Source organism: Columba livia, chromosome 7, assembly GCF_036013475.1.
Source record: "Columba livia isolate bColLiv1 breed racing homer chromosome 7, bColLiv1.pat.W.v2, whole genome shotgun sequence".
Taxonomy (NCBI): domain Eukaryota; kingdom Metazoa; phylum Chordata; class Aves; order Columbiformes; family Columbidae; genus Columba; species Columba livia.
In genome coordinates, this window is record NC_088608.1 from 23,834,107 (window position 1) to 23,856,396 (window position 22,290).

Here is a 22,290-nt window from a genome sequence, read left to right on the forward strand (position 1 = left end):
GCAGCCTACGCGCTCTCACCGCTCACACCCTCTGCTTCTGCTGCTGGGGAGAACCCATCAGTCGTTTGCTAAACCTTTGTCAAATGATGTGCTGCAGGACAGGGGATGGAGGGCGCTGCCCAGGCAGGCAGGTTTGTGGCCCAGGTGGTCTTGTCCCCCCCCACAGGAACAAGGAGGCTTTTGATGCCACTAGGAAGCAATGGGAGTCAGTTTTCTCCTTTGCTGTGCTAGATTTATTATGAGATGCCAATGGCTGAGCCCTGGATTTCATTTATCATGGACTCATGTTCAGTGTGCTACACAGATGTACCATCCCCTGCCTCAGCAGATAAGCAGTATTACTGAAAAAGTTTTCCAAAGCAAATAAATGCGACTGCTTATTCTGCAAATAAAAGGAGTGTTTCTTTGTTGCATTTTCTTGCAAAGAAGAATTTGTAGGATGTTAAACTTGAAAATTAACTTGTCTAGCTGTATTAATGCACCCAAATAATTCAACTAAGTATTCATGATGGCATTCATATTAATCTAGTTTCAACTGGAAATTAATCCTATCAGAAGGATGTGAAATGAGGGAAAATCCTTAAAAAAGAAGTGACTTGGAGGTTTAAACTTCTGGTGTCAAGAGCTACATAGAGTAAAATATTTTCAGGCATTTTGGAACCTAAATTCACTTTCCTTTAAAGATATGAAACCTATTTTTATGTACCCTAAAATGCAGTAAAGTGCATAAGGACATTTTCAAGAGAGATCTTCAAACCTCAGCCTCATTACAGGAGAGAGTCACTTTTGAAAATAAAACACAAGATTCTTAAATCACTCTGTCATTTTGAAAATAAATCTGAGATCATAAGTGACCCCAGTGGCCTTAAACCTCAATCTAGAGAATGACACCACTAGTTGCATTTTACAATTCTCCTAATTAATTGTCATTTTGAATCAATTCACAAGGAAGAAAAAAACTCACAAAAATAATAATTTCTGGCCTACACCTTACTTAAAAGTGCTTTAATTTTCCAATCTCTACTTACCTTTTGAAATTTGACAGGCCAATTTGACCAAGAAAGTAGGGGAATAAATGATCAAAAGATGCTGATTTATGATCTAAGGCATTTGAACACTTTTAAGACCTTCAAGAGTACAATTTAACGTGTCCCCAGGTGACTTCAGTTTACACAGGCAACCCTTACAACACAGATAATGTCAGCAGACGTTGTCTTTGGCAGCATTACAGGACTACATTTCACAAAACTGGCCTGTTTGTTAACTCTTTTTCACTGTTTCAGACAGCCATTCATGCATTATTTATGGCATCAGGCATTCCTCTATGTTTTCTTTCACCTTCTGTTTGATTACAGAAACGTAATTGTGGCAAGCAGAAAAGCAATGAAACTATTGCAAATATAGATTTAGTTCTCCTTTGTGTCTCTTATCTTTTCAAGGGTGTGTAGGAGTATTTGGTTTGGGGGATTGCTTGAGTTTCTTTTTGGCTTGATTTACTAGTAAAAGTACAGTCATACAATATTTGATTCTCTGAAAGAGCTTCCGAACCTCTGAATAGTAACTAGCTGAATGGGCTATTAACCTACGGTGTGCTGAAATCTGGGATGTTTGCCCTGTAACCATCCCCTTATTTGCAGTTTACATGTTAGGTTACCTGAATAAAACGTCTGGAATCTACTTATTTTCTTGCAGTCATTTACACTTCCCTTCCACTAATGTCCCAAAAATATACATGGAAAAAAGGGTGCTGGCATTAATCTGAGGGACACCTAGGCACTATTAGCACAAATAAAATGAGCACTTTCACAGGCTACCAGGAGAATGACTTATCCATTTTTATCTACTTACCCAGTTTGTCAAGAACAAATTACATTGCGGGGGCAGGGTGAAAACTGAGTAAATTTGGGTTGATTCATCACCTGTCCTACTTTGCAGATCAATCAGTTAATAATTTCATTGACCTGAAGGATCATTCAGAACAATACATTTAATTCAGTCATGCATTTAGTTTAATTAAGGTTTGAAGTTACAGTGCTCTTCCGGCAAAGAGATATTAAATCTGTTTTCTTTCTGCTTTCTATTCACCATGTGAATTTCCTCTACTGGATATCATTCATAAAAGATCTTTCACTTTACCTAAATTTCCTGTTTCTTCTGTGAAATTCTGTACTTTTCTTTGGAATAAAAGCCACCTGAAAGTCTTTCTGCATCATTTAATGAAAGTGCTGGAAGTATTAGACCTCTTGGACACTTCAGCAAACGGGGTTGGGGGGTTCACAGATCTCGGGAATCAGCTGGTGGAAAATTGTCTAAGAGAGTGCAAATGATCTGCTGGAAAGATGCAACTGGGAAAGGACCCAAGTGCTACAACGCAGTCAGAGCAGGTAATATGGAGCCAAGGGCTTTTCATGAATGTCTCTTGCAATGACATGGCAAGGAATAACCCTCACTAGCAGGCAGCTTTGTGGCTGTTTTCCCTACATTATACAGGAGGTTTATTTAGTTTCAGAAAAAAAAAAAAAAGTGTATTGAAATTACAGTAAACAAAATAACCAACAATTAACATCAATCTTTCATTCAACTGATCTGGAAACTGAGAGTTACAGGTCTGTGATAATCAACATGTACAATGAATATAGACAGAGCTCTGTGAGCTGCCAGTGCTGAATTTGGTCTCACAGGTGACGCCAGAACATTTGGGGATACTTTACTGTGTGCTCTTCTGATAGTGCTCTTTTCCAGGCAGCTACTACCTTTTCCTTCTCCTGTGTAACTGACTCTATGCTCCAAACCCCTGCAAGTTTGCTACAGGTTGAATGCTGTGGTCACATTGTGCACGGCACTGCTGAGTGTCAACAATGTCAGTTAACCTGGCCTGAGAGCCCCTGTGGTGTGTGTCCCTGCAAGCCTTCAAAACAACACAGAAAAGCTGGATTTACACCATTCTCTCTGACGGTGGCTACCAAAGGTTAGTTCATCATCACTTTTATGAGACACACCTTAATTTAATGGGAAGAATCTTACTGAAACACTGGTTGATATTTCCAACACAACTTCTGAAGGGCAATGGTTCAAGCTTTGCAGACAGATCTTTTAGTCCTGCCTTGAGGTCTAAACAGTTCATGCATGTTGCAAGACTATGGTTAGGAATAGGCCATTTTTCTTGCCCCCTGATCTCCTGGCACAATTTGACATGCTCCAGCAGGTTCAGTCATTCACTGGGCTGCCCATCTTCAACACATTAAGATGCTCTTGGTTTTCATGTAACTGGTCAGACTCTTCTTTTTGGTAAGCTGCCAAGTTTTTGAGATCAAAAAATGCTCCAGTCATGAGTGAATGACCTTTATTACTTGGGCTAGGGCCATTACAGTCTCTGAATTGCATTTGTGTTAAGTAATAAGTTTTCAAAACAGTGAATAGTTGGAGATGCATAGAAGTTCCGTGTGGGTGCTTGCAAAGGGAGGAGTGTTCAGGAGGAAGAGTTAGGTTGGACAGGTAGCCATTTTGCTCTCACATGTTTCCTCCATGTATTAACTTGAAAAATCTAGGTATCAGATCTCTTTTGTTATTATGAGATAGTTACCCCTCTGGGACTTACAGCCTTACAGGACTGGGAAATTCATTTGCTTTAAATTAAAGCTCTACTTCAGCAGCTATGGCTTTGTCTAGCAAATTGGTTAATGACTCTGCAGGCAAACCCAGGGCTCTGACAAGGTCCAAGACGCGTATCCACCATTCACTAGCTGTGTGAATGAAAGCACATTTTGTTCTGGTGGTATGACATACAGTGCACATAATTTGATTATGCTGCTTTTCCTACTTTGTTTCTTTTTTATAATTTACTTGAAAAGGCTGTTCCAACAGTTGTGAATCCTCAGCTTTCATCTGGGTGACGGCATAGGAGACTGGTTACATGTAGGTTTTGGATGCCTAAAGGGCTGTATAGTGAAGCTTGTCGCTTGTATTCTTCACTTTGATTTATTTAGGTACATGTGGAAATCTCCATCACAGATCAGATCTATATCATAAAAAAATGACATTCCTGTTGTTCCCAAGGTGTTACTTGAGAAATCCCAGGAGATTAATTGCCAGCTGGAGAAAACAGTTGCAAAATTATTTCACCCAAATGTTAGTGTCTTTATTGTTCATTGCTGAAGCAATACTGGCTCTGCATTAGTTCTGTCCACTGATGTCTGAAAAAGCACTAAATATGTCATTTTAGTGGCTTTTTCCCTTTTCAGCTAAGTCTAGTTTTCGTATTTCTGCAGTGCTAAACCTACTGCTTGAGCTAGGTATTTCCTTGTTCACAGAACAAACTTCTTTTTCTGTTCATTTTGAAGCATGCCTCTTCCAAAAAGCCTCATGCTGTTCAATAGCAAAAAGATACTTGAAAGAAAAAGATGTGTCTGGAGTGCGTGGAGTACACCAGTTCTCTGCAGGACTGTCCTCCAGATGTGGGCCCCTGGGGCAGAGATCCTCTCTCACTCGGGGTATATATACAAAGTCATTGCTTCCTGTTCAATGACCTCACTTTGGTTCTCCCCCAGTATCATTCTTGCCTCATCTCACTGTGAGTTTGTTCTTGTTAAGGGCCTGATCCATCAAAGCACTTAAGCACATGGTTGTGGGTTGTAAACCCACCAGGGTAAGTACCTTGACTATTTATAACCCTGTAAAGTGTGTAATGTGTGTACCTATGGCACTATAAAAGATGGGTTTAAATGATGTCTGTGATAAGAACTAACCTTTTCTTTTCAGCACTTACTCTCTTCTCTAACACAAGAAGTTTCTGAAGTTTGTGTTCCATATATTTCAAACAAGGCTAGTTTTGACAAATTGGCTGTTTCTTTTTCAGTTCTGTCTTTTTGCGTCTGTCTGAAAGAGTGTCTACACCTAATAAATTTTCAAAGTATTCTTGCTTATCTGTACTCCTCAAAAAACTGCTTAGATTGTTAGACATCCTGAAGAATTAGTTAATACTTAACTTTGTTCAGTTTAATTCTTAAAAGACTTAAAGCAATATAAGAAAACAGCACCATCACAGTAAGCTCAAAACCTGTCTCTGCAGACACCACTAAGTCTTCAGTTATGTCCTGTTCCAAGAACTGAATTTTGTCCAGTGCAGAATTTTAATTTCTGTAAGCACTGGAAATAAAAAGTAATTAAACCTCTCTATATTCCTTGTATACTATAAATACATTACTAAAATAGGCAAAGGAAATCAACTCCTAAATTATTAGCAGTAGTAACATGCTGCATATTGAAACACAGTTTACTTTATTAATTTGTAATTTTTATCAGGCTAAAATAGGCCTCTAGGAGCAATTTAAGCATTACAATAATGCAATTGTTCAGTATAGTCAGCAGTTAGATATACAGCTGTCTTTGTACAAAAATAAATAGCAAGCTAGTGGCAAAGTCCCAAGTTTCAATGTTAATTGATGGTGAATTCACACAAAGCCAGCAGATTGTTCTCTCATCTCTTTTATGAACAAGCAACTTATGTATTTCAATATGAAAACTGCTGGGCAGTGAACCAGTGCAGCTGATCTCATTCAGTGCCCACAGTGAGTCAAGCTCTAATGGTAAAACTGGTAGGTAACCAGCATATCTCTAAATTAGCATAGATAAAGTATAAACCTCCTAATCCCAAAATGAACTTAGATGTTAACTATCTGCCATGGATGTATTTCAGAGAAAACTGGTTAAGCCCAAGGCAAAACATAACAAACAGATGTCATATATTAATAGCAGAGACAACTGGAAATCTTTTAGTCTACATATTAGATTGTACATGTACAAAAGAAAAATGAGTATGTAAGTATATCAAAGCTAAGACTATCAGGCGAAAGTTTTTGATGAGTATTTCCTTATATGAAAAAGTGCTCTCAATTCCACTGTGCTGTACAGGGCAGATGACGTGCCTCACAGTCATCATTAAAGTAACATTAACCCACTGAAGTTCCAAAACTGACGTAGTGCAGATCCGATCTATGAGTAATTCAGCAACCTTCCTCAGCTTCCATTTACAACTACAAGGCACACCCATGGCTGAGGAAAAAACCTGAAACGTGTGTCTAATCCAACATACTGCTGCTTTTCACACCTCAAAGGACTTCATGCAGTACTTCATTTCTCAAAAGCACAGAGAGGAGTGACCTGCTCTTGTTACACTCAAAGGTATAACCATCTTTTAGAGGACATTCAATATCAGAGTAGGGGAAAAGTGAGTGAAACAGGTATCTGAATAGCCTCCTCGGCAAACCTGTAGCTCGATATCCTGCTTATGTCCAGTTTAGGAGGGTCTCCTCCAGAAACACAGTATCTTAGGATAATGAAGGATTGAAAGGGACCTCAGGAGGCCTCTAGTGCAACCTTCTGCTCAAAGCAGGATCAGTTCTGAGGCCAGACCAAGTTATTCCGGGCCATATCTGGTCTGGTTTTGAAATCTCTATGGAGGGAGTCTACAAAACACCTGGCCCACCTACTCCACTGCTTGACTGTCCTGATGCCATGTCCAGAGCCATTGTAGGGAACAGTGCTAGACTAAAAATCTAATTTCACAAACTGCCTCCAAAGCACACTGAGGAAACACCAGTCCTGTATGCCATACAGCCTGCATTTTCTTCCCATAAAAAGGGAAGGGCACAAAGTCTGCTCAGGCTGAGAATACCATGATGAACAATGGCTTGCGGTAGGGGCTGTCTCAACACTTAAGCAAACTATATTTGTTACTTCAAATTAATATTCTGAGTATTTCTTCTTAATCAGTAGAGCTAAGAAGAATTGTGTCCAGTTAACGTAAATTCTAAGGTCACCACCTGAGAGCCAAAGCACAAAGTTACTGATTTAGGCCTTAATCTGATCTGAATCTCAAAAGCATCTGCCTCCAGTGAAGCAAGGACAGCAGCGTCTGGACATGAGAGCTGAACTCCTGCAGAATCTGCTGAGAGTCGTCCCGTTTCACGAGTGGAATGTGTCCTGTGGACATCGCTCCAGTGTCATCCTCAGGCAGATGTTTATAATATACATGAAACAATGTTTTATAGACAGCTCTTTTAAGATTTTATTATTCTTTAAAAAATAATTTTAATCAAAGCTTTATTAAGATACTTTCTGTCTTATGCTGCCTATCAGTCAGGCGTCTTTCTGCTACAGATTTATTACTCAGGGCCTAAAGAGAGAAAAACTGAATGCTAACAATTTGCTGCCAATAAAGGTGGCATTAAACTTGTTTCTAGACCAAAAAAATCTCATAAAATATGTTGTAGCCTCATGGAACATAAACCATTAAATGGACTTCTAACACATAAGACATCAAGAAGTTATTTACAATCTTAAATAGCTATTGCACACAAAGAAAGACTTGTTTATTTGTAGACACTGTGTAGTTTATTTTTCAAAAACAAATATAATAAAGCCTAACTGAGAAGGGCAATTGAGAAATCTGTGAAACCCTGTTTCATTGTTGCCATAGTAACCTCTTTAACAAGCTAGTAACCTTGGTTAGGGACAACCCTATAAGCAAACGTATTGTAAAAATTTCTCAGTTATGATGAATACACTCTCATTGGCTTTTTGTATTGCTTTCACAAATATCTCACTCCTTTATTAGTTTCCTTGTTATCTTTAAGAAGCAAAACCTGAAGCAAAATACAAGAACCTGCCCTACCTATTGCTCTCAGTATTTAAAAAGGCATGCTTCAGGTACAGTACGTTTAATTAGGATTTAACTACGGTGGTAGAAAAAAATAAAAAAGGATGACCAAACTCAAATAGTAAAGGAACTGACTTGTATGTTTGCCCAGAAAATGCCCAAAGCCTTTTCAAGAATATAAAACCTGCAAATTTGGGAGCTCATGCTAGCTGCAGAATCACTTGCCCAGCTCCCGGCTCCTGGCAGATCCCGCTTTCAGTCTTTGCAAAGGCTGCAGCTAAGAAAACACAGAGCCACTTGATTTGCTTTTGGACAACCATAGAGAGAGGGACGAAAGAATATGATTTTAATCAAAAACTCTCCAAGTTCAGGGAAGTGAACACCAGGGTTTGGGTTTAAACTATTTGTGCCTATTTTCTGTGCCTGACAAGACTGGAGACTGGCCCTGCTGCAGCAGTGTTGGGGCGGGGGCTGCTGGCCCTGGAGGGCTGATGGGGGTGCTGGGCTGTGGGTTGGGCAGCGACAGACAGGTCCACCAGTGCCCTCCTGGCCCCGACAGACTCTGGAGTTTGGTTAAAAAGTTTTGAACCATCAACCGAAGGGGAAAAAAGCCCTACCCTTCTAATGTTTTAGCCAACTAAACAGCATCAGAACAATATGAATCAACATGATATTTTTATGATGGTTATAGAGTCCTGCAGTACCTGAGTGCTTTGTAGTAGGTGCCAGCAAACACAGGATGACAGAAAGTCCTTGCTTGAACAGGTCATCCAGCTAAGGGCCCAGTTCTGCACAAAACACGTGCTTAACTTCAGCATCCTAAAGCACGGCTGGGGCTAAATGCCACAAACTATGTAATTATTTTTTTTCTTCTGAGGAATTCATAAATGGATAATGTACAAATACGATTTCATTGGAGACAAGATAGCTACCAGCTATGATACCAGGTATAATCCTTTTCAAAGTTAATAGTAATTATTCTTAACACCTCTTTTTGACTTCTAATAATCTCTGAAGGGATTAATACCTAAGAAAGTATGTATGTGTTGATGATAGAAAGCAGAATGAAGTGCACTGATTTATCACAACTCTTCATTAAGTTTAAAAGCATTCCACTATAATGAAGACATCAACCATAGGCTGTGGTATTTTCACACTGCAAAGGAATAGTTAAAGGCAGGAAGACAAAAAAAAAAGAAAGCAAACAATGTTTTAACTTGAATTCAAGCCAGATTTCACAAAAACAAGACCCTATTCAAATCTGACAAAGTAAAACACATGAAAAGTATCCACTACTTTTCCCTGTTAAAGGCGTGGATGAAACATACCTGCTTATGTGTACGCTAAAAGTTTTACTAGGTAAGCTAATAGGAGTTTACCATATCACATAAAGATAAGTATGTAACTGCCTTTCCTGTAAATACTTGTATCTGGATTCTCATACTCTGTTACCCACAATGATATAATTCTGTTGATTTCTGTGGTATTAGATTTAAAACACCAAATCATTGGATAAAACAAGAAGGACTTTTTAATATTTTTTTTTCTCAGTAAAATTCTGATTTAATTTTTTAATTGAAAAGTTCAGTTCCAACTCAAAAAGTCAGTTCAGGAAATAATGTGAAGTTTTAGGTCATACAACAGTTATGATAAGATTTCTTTTGGTGCTTATTTTTAATGAGTTGGCAGAAGAGAATTACCTACTGTAGGTTTTGGACATAGGCAGCACAAAAGCAGAATAAAAAGCTGACTGCTCTTTACCTAGTAAAATGGAGGTACTGTGAATTTTTAATTCAAAAGGAAAATTGCTCTTAATTCCAATGGGATCAAGGTTTTATCTAGCATTCCTAATTAGTTCCTGGTGAGTGTAAACATGCAAATATTGCCAGCAAAAGTCAGGTCATAAATGCAAGTGCCTCAACATTGAAAAATACTGAATATGTGCTTGTTTCCCAAATGACACGTGGCCTTGCAGTCTGTGCACATATGTGTCCCCATGTAACAGACCTGATATTCTTCATAAGCATTATCATCAGTCATGTTTCTCAGAGGAAAATGAGCACAGTATGTCATTATGTCTAGGACTGTATCACAGTTTGGCTACTAATGGGCATTGGGCCAAACTCCAGAATAACAAAATCAAAACCCAAACGATGATATTTATTTTGGAAGCCTCTCAAAACAGGGTCTCTCTCTTTTGTGGTACTTAGCACACTGTCAGCACTTACAAATAAAAATAAATAATTCAAATTCTGATATTCAGTTTTGGCAAAATGTTCTGAACACTCATCTGAAGAGGATTAATTAGACAGCTGCATCTCTCCTGACTTAGAGCAAAGTGCAGTCCTCCCCCTACTTGTTGGTAACAAACCATCCTCACTGGGCCTCCTCACTCCAGAGACCCTCTCTCCAAAGTGTGAGGTGACATTTGCAGAATCCTCAAATATAAATACTGCCTTGTGATCATCCAGAAATTTTACTTGCAAAAATGCCATACCTTGATTAAACTCACCATTAAGTTATGATATGTCCTATAATTCTCCAGAAGGGTCAGACAGAAAGTTTTAGGTGCATTTGCATTCCTCTGGAAAGAATACTGTCTCTGTAAGTGCTTTGGTAGCAGCATAGGCGGCATTTCCTTCTGTGGTCCGATTGATCTCATTAATTGGGCTTTGTGCTCCATATTCTGTACTACTTTACCTATATTTCTGTAAGGCTTATAGAAATCTGCTTTTAAGTATCTTCCTTAGCAATGCTGAAGTGCATAAGCCCAAATTGTTCTGAGAGTATGTGGGACCTCATCTACATGGGTATGTTGCTCCTGATCATCCCAGCAGCTATTTCTGTCTCCAGTTGTACCTTGTTTCCACTGGCACTATTCAAGCTACTCTTGTACCCCTCAGGTTTTCTCTTAAAAAAACAAAACAACAAAAACCAAAGCACCAAACAACAACAAGAAGAACAAAACAACACACAAAAAGAAACAAACAAACAAACAAAACCAGAGCTAAACAACACTAAATGTACTTTTTGGTTTGAAATATCTCCACTGAGATTACTTATTGCTTTGGTCAGTGATCACTATGAAGGACCTAGAAATACAGGAATACAAAGAAGGTCAAGAAAGCTTAAAGTATATAGTGATAGCCCTGAAAACAAACTAACAACTGTACATGAGAGTACCTCTGACAAAAACATGACTCAAATTGGAAAAAATATAGAAAATGTGCTTATACTTCTGCCACCATTACTCAGGAAAATCAAAGTATCTTATTCGGTTTACTGTAGAAAGACCTTTGCCTATCTGACATAGCTGCTTTGCAAAATTAATAGCAGACTTCAAGACATATGGGCAAACTTTCTAATACTATGAGTTAATTTTAGCTTAGGAATTGAGAATTTCTCTAACTTCCATTTAATAAATTTAGAAACTGGAAAAGTCTAAAGCTTGTGTTGATATTGGATTTTAAGGCTCAATACTGTGGATATTCAGTAAATTAAAATAAATACAGCTATTTCCCTGTTTGTATCGATTATTTCGCTTTATTAAACGTACAATGGAACTGAGGAAGGAAAATAATATGAATCATAAAATGAAAAACTGCAATTGTTTGCCTGATATTGTACTGGATTATGAGAGGACATGGATTAAACCTTAATTCCAGCTAACAAAAGTAAAGAATCTCTTATACATACTGTGACTGAATGATTTTGCTCTAAACTCTTGGCAGTATTCTGAACAAGAAAAGTTTATCATAAGCAGCATGGAAACTATTCATTCTTGCTCTAGCCTGGCAGATAGCCCATTAGCTTTAAATTAAATAAATATCAGCAATAATATTAAATAAAAGTTAAATGTTGTCATAAAATGTCAACTATCATTTCTTTTATGACTGCTACTCAAAATAATGATTCTTGTTATAACTATGTCAGCAGGAGGTATTTCTCTCTCTGAGTTCTAATTTTGTGAATCAGTAAGAAACTTCTAGTTTATATTTGGAACAAGTTGTCATTCCAGATCAAGAGCATGAGCTGGTGTTGGACTTAGCGATCTCCCAGACTTCTGGCCAAATTATTTTAATTAGCCTTCTCCTAACAGCATTTAAACAAATTCTGTGTTGCCAAGGAAGGAAGAAATGACTTCTCAGTCAGATAGTTTACTTAGTTCTTTTTCTCCATTGCCATAAATCTTGGTGTGGAGTTTATTAGTGACTTAAGACTACTTTTCTTTTCTTTTATTTTTTTCTTTTTTTTTCTTTTTAAACAATGAACTGTGACCACTTTACCCACTGAAAAGCTCACACATCATTCAGGTATAAATGTCCTGTTTCTGCATGGTTTGTTTTCACACCATTGTTGGGTGCTAAAATAGTTTTACACCATTTATAAGGCATGGGCATTTTAACAAATCTATCCAGTCTGTTACAGGTATGCCAAAGCAAGAAAATAGTAGCAGTAACCATGGATATATGCAGTGCTGTAGGTACATACATTGGAGCCAGACGTTTGGCCAGCCCTAACGCATTGTTTGAATGTTGAATTAACCAGTTGTCACATACTATGAATTCCATGATACATAGATAAATTCAGAATATACTTTAATCTGAACAAGCGAAATTATCAAAAATGCATCTTCCAAGGGAAATTTACTTAGAGACTTGTGGGCCAAAAAAGCAAATCCATTATTTTTGTCCACATCTAGTGAAAAAGTTCAGAACTCTCATACCCCCAGCCTACAAAGACCCTGCATAAGGTTTGGCTTTGGACCCTGCACGCCTTCTTCACAAAAGAATTGCTGTCTGTTTCCTGAGTGTGAACGTGAAGTCCCACGAGCGAGCTCACGGTGTGTGTGCGTGCGCGTTGCCCGGCGGTTCCAGCCCAGGCAGCCCAACGCTCCATGCGGTTAAGTAAACACAGCATGGCTGCTGGGGCACGCAGCCAAGGCTGAGGCCGGGAGGAGGGGATGAGGCTGGGAGGAAATAAGAGCAAATTCCTCTGAAATGATCTGACAGGAAATGACAGAGTGTCAGTCTCATACAACCACACCGTGCGCGAGAGAGAGAGGGCGGGAGAAGTTCTTCCTAAACACAGAGTGGTGCCAGATCTCAGTAGGTGAGGATGATGAAATAATAAAGCATTTCCCGTGTGTGTTTTTCATTAGTCCTGTTTTGTTTTTCTTCCAAGTGCTGTGGAAACAGAACAGAAGCCCATGTTTCAGCCAGGACTGCAATGGCCTCCTCCCATGGGAATAACAGCTGCATAAATAGGAGGGAAGCCCTCAGTGGAATTGCTTCCAACACCTTTCTAATGGAAATAATGATTTGCAAAGCCCAGTTTATACCTTTGCCACATAATTAGTAGCCAAGATTAAAAACATTGTTCCAACTCCCAGCATCCTTGAAATTTGGCAAGACCTTAAATATTCCACTGTGTTCCAAAAAGGTAGCCCATAAGTGATCATTGTAAGGACAGTCTTGGCCAGTTGAGTCAAGCCCTTGAATCAATCAACACTTATTATATGGAAATTAACCAGTTTGATGTCAATTAGTGGAAATTTGTTAGCAGACATAATCTATGAGACACTTTATTTTGAATTCCTAGCTCTCCTCGTTGAAGCTCGCTAAGATGTGGCCAAGGACCAAGACACACATTTCTTCAGACTCAAAGCAGAATCAATTAAAAAAGGCTGTGGAGGGAAGCGGTATCAAAATATGCAAAACTCTTCCTGTTTATTTGGCAGAAGAAGCACAAGGAACTGGATATCAGATTTTTCCCTATAAAGAGTCAATTTCTGCTCACAGATTGGGGTGCATAACAGTCGATTCTGCATGTGTTGGTACCAAGTGCAGAAGAAAAAAATGTTGCAAGACTAATGGCAATACCTATGCTCACTTCATGCTACTTTTATACTAAAACTTTTTTTTTCACCACATTCTTAAAAATTATATTTTCACATTAAGAAAGTAGAAGTTTCTAAATTGAAATTTCTGACTTGATCATTAATTTTCCTCCTAAGAATAACTTTTAAAAATCAAAGTTTTGGCTAGCTATTCGAGCCAGAAAGGGTGACAAAAGATTTCCTTGAGGCTTAAGAACCTTACCTGTCTGGCCCATGGGGTAGATTGGACTTTACTGTGAATTCTACTTTTGGTTTAAAATTAATAAGGTACCCTCACATAAGATTTTACCTGTATATAGCAGCATCCAGTGTGACAGCCTGCTGTTATACCATTCAAATTAAATATTAGAACTGCGAGTTCAATCTCAGAGCTTTACAGCAATCCTTAAACACTCCCAGCTAAGAAGTGAATGAAGGATCAGAATCTTGCTATAATATGAAAAACTGACAGTTTTGAAGCCACAGTTTCCACACAGCTTGTGGAAACTCCTCTATAACTCCTATTAACCAACCATGAGATATATGGCATGCTACCCTCCCATACAAATCGGTGTTCCTAAAAAAACGAGCCTAATGTTGCCTTCTAGAGCGCATATTCACCACTTCATTATTTGCAATAACACTGGCCAATGTAATTGCAATATCCAGAGTTCAAACTCCTACCTAATTTGAAGTGTCTTTTAAAACTAAGTGTTCTAAAAATTTTCCCAAGCATTTTACGTTGCTAGGAATGATTTTTCTGCTTGTTTAATTTATAAACAGTTATTAAATGAGCCATTCAATGTAGTGCAGTACAATACTTCCAGAAGTTGACAATGGAGACACCACTGTCAAACTATAATGTCTTTCCTTTGATACTGATAGGGGTTCTGTAACCTACATGATCAATGCAATTTATCACCAGATTCAGGCAGTGACAGTACTAACTTGAGAACAGCCTGATAAAGTTGCAATTATTTCTTGATACTGTTGGCCATCCAAGCTTCTATAATTTCACTAATAAAAACTGCTTCTAATGCCAGCAGGGTCTTTCAGAAGGATCATATTTATGCAGGATCACATAACTACATTCAGTACCCTCAATATTACTGGGAAAAAAAAGATTTTAACATAGAGTCTTTCAAGAACTTCCCTTGTTTAAGTAAATTTATATCTTGACATTGTTCATTCTACACATTTAGTAAATTAGCCATGTTGTTGTTTTAAAATATGGGCAAACCTTGTTTTTCTCAAAATTAAAGATGGCAGTGCCATAAATGTTAAAAGATTAGAAATGTATAAAATTTATTACAAGGTGCCTAGAGATTGTTCATTTAGTAATTGCTGTTGAAAGAGATGCATAAGTGGTAGGGGGTAAAATCAATTTATGAAAGAACATATTTCAATTATGATCAGTATGTTTTGCATAAAGTTTTAAGTATTGTCAAAAAAGTAAGGATCACACTCTGAGGTACTTTTCATGTCTGTAGATGGTGTCAGAGACTACAGTTAAACCATGTGGAGATTAAATATCTGGATAAATCCTTGATTCTGTTGAACTTTATGGGAATTTTGCTGTCCACTTTAGTGGATGCAAGACTTTAATTCTGGGATTTTATTTCTGCAGTAATACAAAAAAATGTACCTTCAACCTCAGCAGTCTAAGAGCATATTCCTCAGCCAACAGGAGGGTTTATTTACTAAGGAACTAACAGGGTAGCTATTAGAAACGCATTTTCCTTAGTTTCCAGAAGCTGTTAACTTGAGCTTGCGGTTCTAAGACAAAACCCCTGTTGCAAGACTCAAATACTTTGTGTTGCTTTAACACCTTCTCAGTTCACGTGGTAAAATGGATAGTTTTGGAAACATCAACAACATGTTCTGAAAGTAAGGATTAATTTTTTTAAGCAAGTCTTTAACAAAACACTTAATTTCTGCTAAAGCAATTAACATCATCAGGTTGTTGATGTCAAAGACTCCCATTGGCTTTAAGAGTCATGTTTATGCATGATCACACAGCAACATTCAGTACCCTGTAATATCACTGGAAAAAAGACACTAACACAAAATAGTCTTTATCTGCCTTGTTTATGTTAATTTGAATCTTAACAACAAGTATTGTTCCAAAAATTATTTGTATTTGTAAAGAGCAATTTATTAATTCCTGAGATTACAAAAATGGCCTACATGTAAATAGGGGACCAAATTCTAACAGTCTATTTTGAGCTCCTTGGGAATATAAGGCAGTTCCTAGGAGAGTCTTCCTGGGCATACAAATTCACGTATTAATACAAGCTTCAAAGCTGAGAAGTAGAACTATTATATTATCAATCTTTTCTGTTCCAATTTTCAAACTAGCCAAGTACATTAAGAGACCTTAAAAACCTTCAAGACCTCAGAGCACAGAACTCAGGATAAGAGACATTGCTAACTGTCAGAAACAAACCCTTTTCTTTCTACTGTCATGACATCAGGAGGTATGGCAAATCATTTTCTACAGGTGTTCATATAATGAAAGAACAGAGTTTCCCATCTCCTTTAGTGCTCTTGCTAACTACTGCTTGAAGACATAATATTCAGTTTTTGAGATAGTATATAATTTTCTCTGACACTTAAAAATAGTTTTCCCATTTATATGAACTAAGATAACTGGAGGATGCGGAATTAAGTGTATCTAATAATTTGATACTGTACAATGTTTCTATAATTTACAGCTCAAAATATTATGTAAATTCTAAATGCAAAAGCAAACTAAAAACCTGTTCTGCACTTCTTCGTGTGTAGAAGCTTGCTAAGAATGAAGAGAAATACAGAGCAAAACTATTACTGAACACCTATTTGCCACACAGTGACAATGACATCTCTGCACTGGCTAAATGAGAATATGCAACACAAAAAACTTGAATTACATTGAGTTAGATTATTTTAAGATAGAATGTCATTGCACATATTCCATTTAACTAACATATTAACTTGTAAATCTTAGAGAAGCTGTCTCTTTTCACTTGATCTTAAACCCAGTTTCAGTCATCAGTGAAATGCTGCATCAGAGTTGAATTGAACTTAGTGACTACTGCTTAGTAAATAAAATCAAACACTTCTGGTAGTGCTGCTTCAAGCAGGGCTAGCTATATTACATGCTCCATCCTCTGCAACTGGTTCCCATCTTAGAGCACCAGCAGGAAGCCTGACATTTCATAATGGTCTGAAGCTTTAAGGAGAAAACCACTTGCAATATCAATTGAACTGTGCGGGTGTTGCTGGCACTAGGCAGAGTAACAGGCCTCCACATTCAGCGATATCTGCATACATTGTATTATATGTACTTTCTATTAACTGCGATAAAAAAGGAAATATCTGACATTTCATATTTTAATTGTATGGAATATTTTCCTGAGGATGTGAACAGCTTTTCACTGATTGTACACACAGAAGATCTGAGTCTTCTCCTGCTGTAATCTGAGTGGCACTTCATTACATTTTTTCAAATGAAGTGCCACTTCATTACAATTTCTTCACAGGGCAGGTGTTTCAGGATATACCTATATTGTGTCAGAAGAACACATACAGATTCTTTTGGAAGATGACTATTTATGGATAAACAGCATCTCTTAAAGATGAAAGTCTCTATACAAGGACAAGATGTTCTGGAGAGAGAGAAATGTCATATTTTGTGCCCTTAGAATGCAGGCTAGCAACCCTGAGATATCCTTTGGGTTGTTCCCATCCTCATATCATTTCTGAATTTTTGTCATGTCAGAGTATAGAAGACAGGCCACTAGAAGTCCTGTGTGTCAGTATAAACAAATAAAAACTATAAAAAAATTCCTAATCATATATGCAAGACTCTCTGATATAAAGAAAATCGACAAAGATTTCTTTCATACTCATTTAGATATCTGCTTTGACAACTGTTTTTATTTGACCCTGTCCTTATTGCCCCAGATGGCAAATACCAACACATAAATTTGGTCTGAAAAATTTGATAGATTATATATCTCAAAGTATCTTTTTCTCTCAGTTTAGTAATTTCTATAATTATTCCAAAAGAACATTAATAAGGTTACAAAGCCACGCACACCAACATTAAGAAACACTAGAATAGTGGAAGTCTGACTTAAGGTAGATTGATATTAAAATTTCCAATAAATTTGGCTGCTTATTTTAGATGGTTAACTTTGGCAAGAGAGAGGAGGAGTAGTTAGTGATATTGTGGATAGTGGAGTGGATAGTGATAGTGTGAAGCAGGACTTCACACATTCAGAATTCAGCTGCCAGTGACTTTTGCTGTGAGCAATCTTCAGTGTTGAAAGTCACAGCATGTAAGGGTTATTGACCACATACAAGTTTGCTGCAGAGCAAGACACACGGCATCACTAAGACACTGTGTGGCAGGGATGAACCCAGGAAGATCCACAGAGAGTTTTCCTTTGGTTGACTTTAATTTTAATTCCTAATTTTTTTATCAGTGATTTCAGAGATAGCCCATTCTACCATAGTCCTGCTCTGGAGCGCTCATCTCGAGAGAATTACATCAAATGAAGAATCAGCTGTGACTTACTTGCTCCAAACGTCTGAGCTGAAGGAGGGTTGACTAGATTGAAGATGTATCATTCATCTGAGCTAACTGGACATGAATAAATACATTTCCACAAGGCCATTCCTTAAAGAGTAGCAACAGGCCGTTGTGAGTTCCCCTTTTCCCTAGGACACACCAATTGCCACAATGACACCTTTCATTCCTAGCTAAATGTACCACATTTTCAAAAGGTGAGTCACTGTCACTCTCACTTTTTCAGATCCCCAGAGCATTTGGGAGATGGTTTAAAATTAATGCAGCACAGTATTAAAGAGGCAGCAAGTGAGGGCCATGGACCTCACCACAGGGGTCTGAATTCAGTTCAGTCAGCAGAAAGAGACAAAAATAGCACTATACTGTTGGTGTCTTGATGCATGGTATCATTGAATTGAGCGCTCTGTTAGATTAAAAGACATCCAGATGTCCACACTCTTAACAGCCACTGCAGAATTCAAGACCTTGAATATTGCTGTCAGTAGTCTGAGCACACTGTACCGCATGGGGGTAGTTGTAGCTCTGCATCCCCTGAGGTTTTCTCCTCTGCTCTGGGCACCTGCTGCTGCCCAAGTCCTGTGGGCTGTGACTCCAACCTGCCACAGTCTGTGGGGAGGCAGATACAGAAGAAATACAAGTCCTTTGAGGGGAAGTGTCACCGCAGGACAAGCCATACTGAGTTTTCTTGTCTTTATAAACAAGGTCTGGAGAGGGTATACAGGTTCTCAGTGTTGGCAGCTTTGCACTCACAGCAAAACATTATTATCCTTCTGCACCAAAGTACAAGTAAGCTACAGCCAAACAACAAAATTCTTCAATTTGTTTTTAAATACAGCTCAACAAACTTCAGCAAAGCCCACATTCTAACATCATATCTTACAGGAAGAAAGCCTTGGATTTATTAAGTCTGTGTGTTATATAAGTCAGAAAGAGCAAAACAGAGGAGCTATGTTTAAGTGCTACATATTGCAGTCTATTTTACCACTTAGCTAATAGGGTATTAGCTATCATAAAGTGAAACTCAATCTCCGGCATTTTAATTTATAGTCACCATTCTTAGATAGGTATTACCATTCTTATCTGCACCAGGAGCTCAAACATATTTTATGTTTAAAGCACCACAAGCTAAAAAATAGTAACAGTGTACTGAGCAGGGAACAAAGTCTCTCCACTCTAACTCCCTGATGTTGTATAATAGATGCTTAAAACTAGATGGAGCTGATTAGAGTGTGAAACAACTACCAAACAACTACCTATTGTGCTCATCTACATGCTGAGATAAAGGCTCAATAAAATGCTGGTTATCATGTCTGGACATTACAAAGGAGTGCAATCTTTTTTTCTTTTTTTTTTTTCCTTGAAAATATAGCAGCAGATTTTTGACATGAAAAGAAAGAACAGCTTCATAGCTGCATATTCCAAACAAATATTTAGTGGAAAAATATGAAGCATCAGTGAACACAAAATGAAGCAGTCAAGTGATGAGAAGACAATGTAAGAAAGAGAAAACAGGTAGAAACTGTCAAAGCAGGCTGTTCATTACTTCAGTGGATGGGAGAAAGACATCTGTGAGGCTCTAAGCATGGTTTGTAGTGCCTCTGAAACAGACCCTGAAAAGCAAAGAGTTGAAACATTTTCTGCCTTGTGAACCGTTCTTACAGTCAGACGGCATCAAAATGCTGTATCAGCTTTGAGCTCTGCCTTTTACCCTGTCAGCAATGCAGTGAAGGTGTGAATAGGATGCAGAACAGCCTGTGCACACACTGCCACATCTGGAGGTTACTCCAAGCCAGAGAAGCTGCCAAGCTGCCAGTCTGTACCTCCAGTGGTTTTTCAGATAGCGCACAGCATGCTGAGCAATGACCGGATTTCACCCCAAACATAAGCCTCCTTGTGAAGTGCACCATTCCTCCTACCTGATTTAATTCCTCATGAACCTCCAAAGGCTACTCTACATCCCTGTAAGTTGTCCTTTGGTGCTTTCTAAATTAGGCAGCAAATACACATCCTAACATTTGCACATAAAGGATCTGGGACAAAAATCATATTTCTTCTATGTAATTGGTTTTCTTTGAATCCTGACCTTAATGTATATCACTCTTGATTAACTGCTTCAAATAGGCTTTGAACTGGGATTTTTTAAAAATCTTAAATAATGAAAAATGCCATCTTATTTTACTGCTTACATCAAGATTCAGAGAGATGAAGAACAGTGACACCATGGCTGTTCACCCATAACCCTGGGACAGCAGGTAAACTGACAGTGTGTAATTACTAAGAAGTGATATTAAGTTAAAACATATAGCTAAAGTAGTGCTATTGCATATGCATCCCTTGGTTTTCAAGGCAGTGTTTAAAATAAAAAACCTTCACTGAGACAGAAAAACTGCTATAGTTATATCATAGCACACTGAGTTGCAAACCTTTTAATGAAAGACATAATTCTTCTGCTGTCTGCATCATACTATATTCTCATGCAAAACACTTTAATGCATCGTGTAAATTATCGAAGACTTTCTTAGTATGTATTACATTTCTTAATCATAGATATTGGGTGTAAAAAAAAGAGAATTATGTGACATGCTGCAAAACAAATTGCTTGGTGTTAGCATATACTAGCTGGGTCTATATCTGAAAAATGTATGCATAGAAGGGTTGGATTATGTTTTTGGTTTTTTTTTTAATGTGCAGAACTTGCTTCCAAGTGCATGTGTTATCAACGAAGAAAAAAAGACTAATCTGAAATGATGGCAGTCTGATTTTCTGCCAGTATCATCAGTCTAAAATCAGGGGATCTAGATTAAATTCTGCATGATCTATTTATTCTGAATTTCAGAATAAGTTTCATGTCTGGAAGAGGATGTATATAAATATACCAAATGTTTTCACTCACTTTTTCCATTGCATTACATTTAGTTTAGCTATAAAGGAGTTTTAAATGCAAATCTCATTTTCAGCAGTAAAATGCTTTTTTCTTGCTGACGTCTCACCAGCTGAACACTACTGGACAATATCGGGGACAATATCGTCACCACCTTGTAAGCCGTGAATTGCTCATAGATGTCCCTTTTGAGAAGAGGATCTGATGAGACATGCTATCGTATTTTCTATCAAGTTTGCTTGAGGGTAATGCTTATTTACATTATATTAATGTTGAATAATTGGGAGTACTAAGCAGAGGGTGGAACGTAGCATATTCTACATGATTTATTTCATAAAATTTCATTCAAATAGATGAGACATCTGATTTGAATGCAACCTGAGAACCACATGATAAACACTATCAAAAAAAACAGAATTTGTGAAGGTTAAACTCCTGTGGCCCTTGCAAAAATAAGACTGTATATTACAGCTGCAAGTACAGAGGAATAGACTGGTTGACATCTAGCATGGACTTCTGGGAACAAGACATACAGACGTAGACACCAAAAAAGCCACGATCCAGCATTTGAAAATGAATTGATTGCAATTATCCCATTTAATCATTACAGATATACAGCTTTCAGCTGTCCAAAGATCAAGTTTAATGATGGTTCTATATGCGTTCTTTGTTGCTAATATGCAAATAACGGTGCAGACTAGCTGGAGGTGATGTTCTTCAAATCTTAGTGGCTTTTGAATTATGTTCATAATCCAGGGCAGGATTGGAGGGGGGGGACACACACACAATGATACCAAACTATGCCCTCCACTGTGTTCTATGTCCACTTTCTTTTAGTAGACCAAATTATAATAATATTGTGAACTATATAACTAAATGCAATTATAAGTGAGCATGGAAACATGCACAATGAATTGTTAAGCAAAACATACATGTTATAATGCACATTTATATAAAAAACAACTCCCCCAATTTTAATTAACATAAACCTTAAAAGGAATTGATGCCCTTAGTGAAGTATAAATAGAAGTAATGTTGCAAAATAGACAACAACAAAACATTTTTAACAGAACACAAAGGATCTAACAGGAATTGCTGGTATATCTTTTGGTTTTTATTCATACTGTGGATGAATCACTGGCTGATGTTTGTGGCGGTTATTCATGACATGTCTGGTGGTGTTATGACCTTCCCTCTTTTATTGGTTTATTTGATGTTTGTGGTATTTTATATAATTGATTTATGCCTGGTGATATGTTTGGGAGCTTTCTAGTAATATACAAGAGTGATTGTATGTCAGT

The 22,290-nt window shown here is 37.7% G+C and overlaps 1 long non-coding RNA gene across 1 annotated transcript in view; it reads right to left on the bottom strand.

The window, feature by feature from the left end:
• The window catches only part of LOC110355777 (uncharacterized), a 187,161-nt gene that overhangs the window by 164,146 nt on the left and 725 nt on the right, over positions 1 to 22,290 (bottom strand). The window lies entirely within an intron of this gene.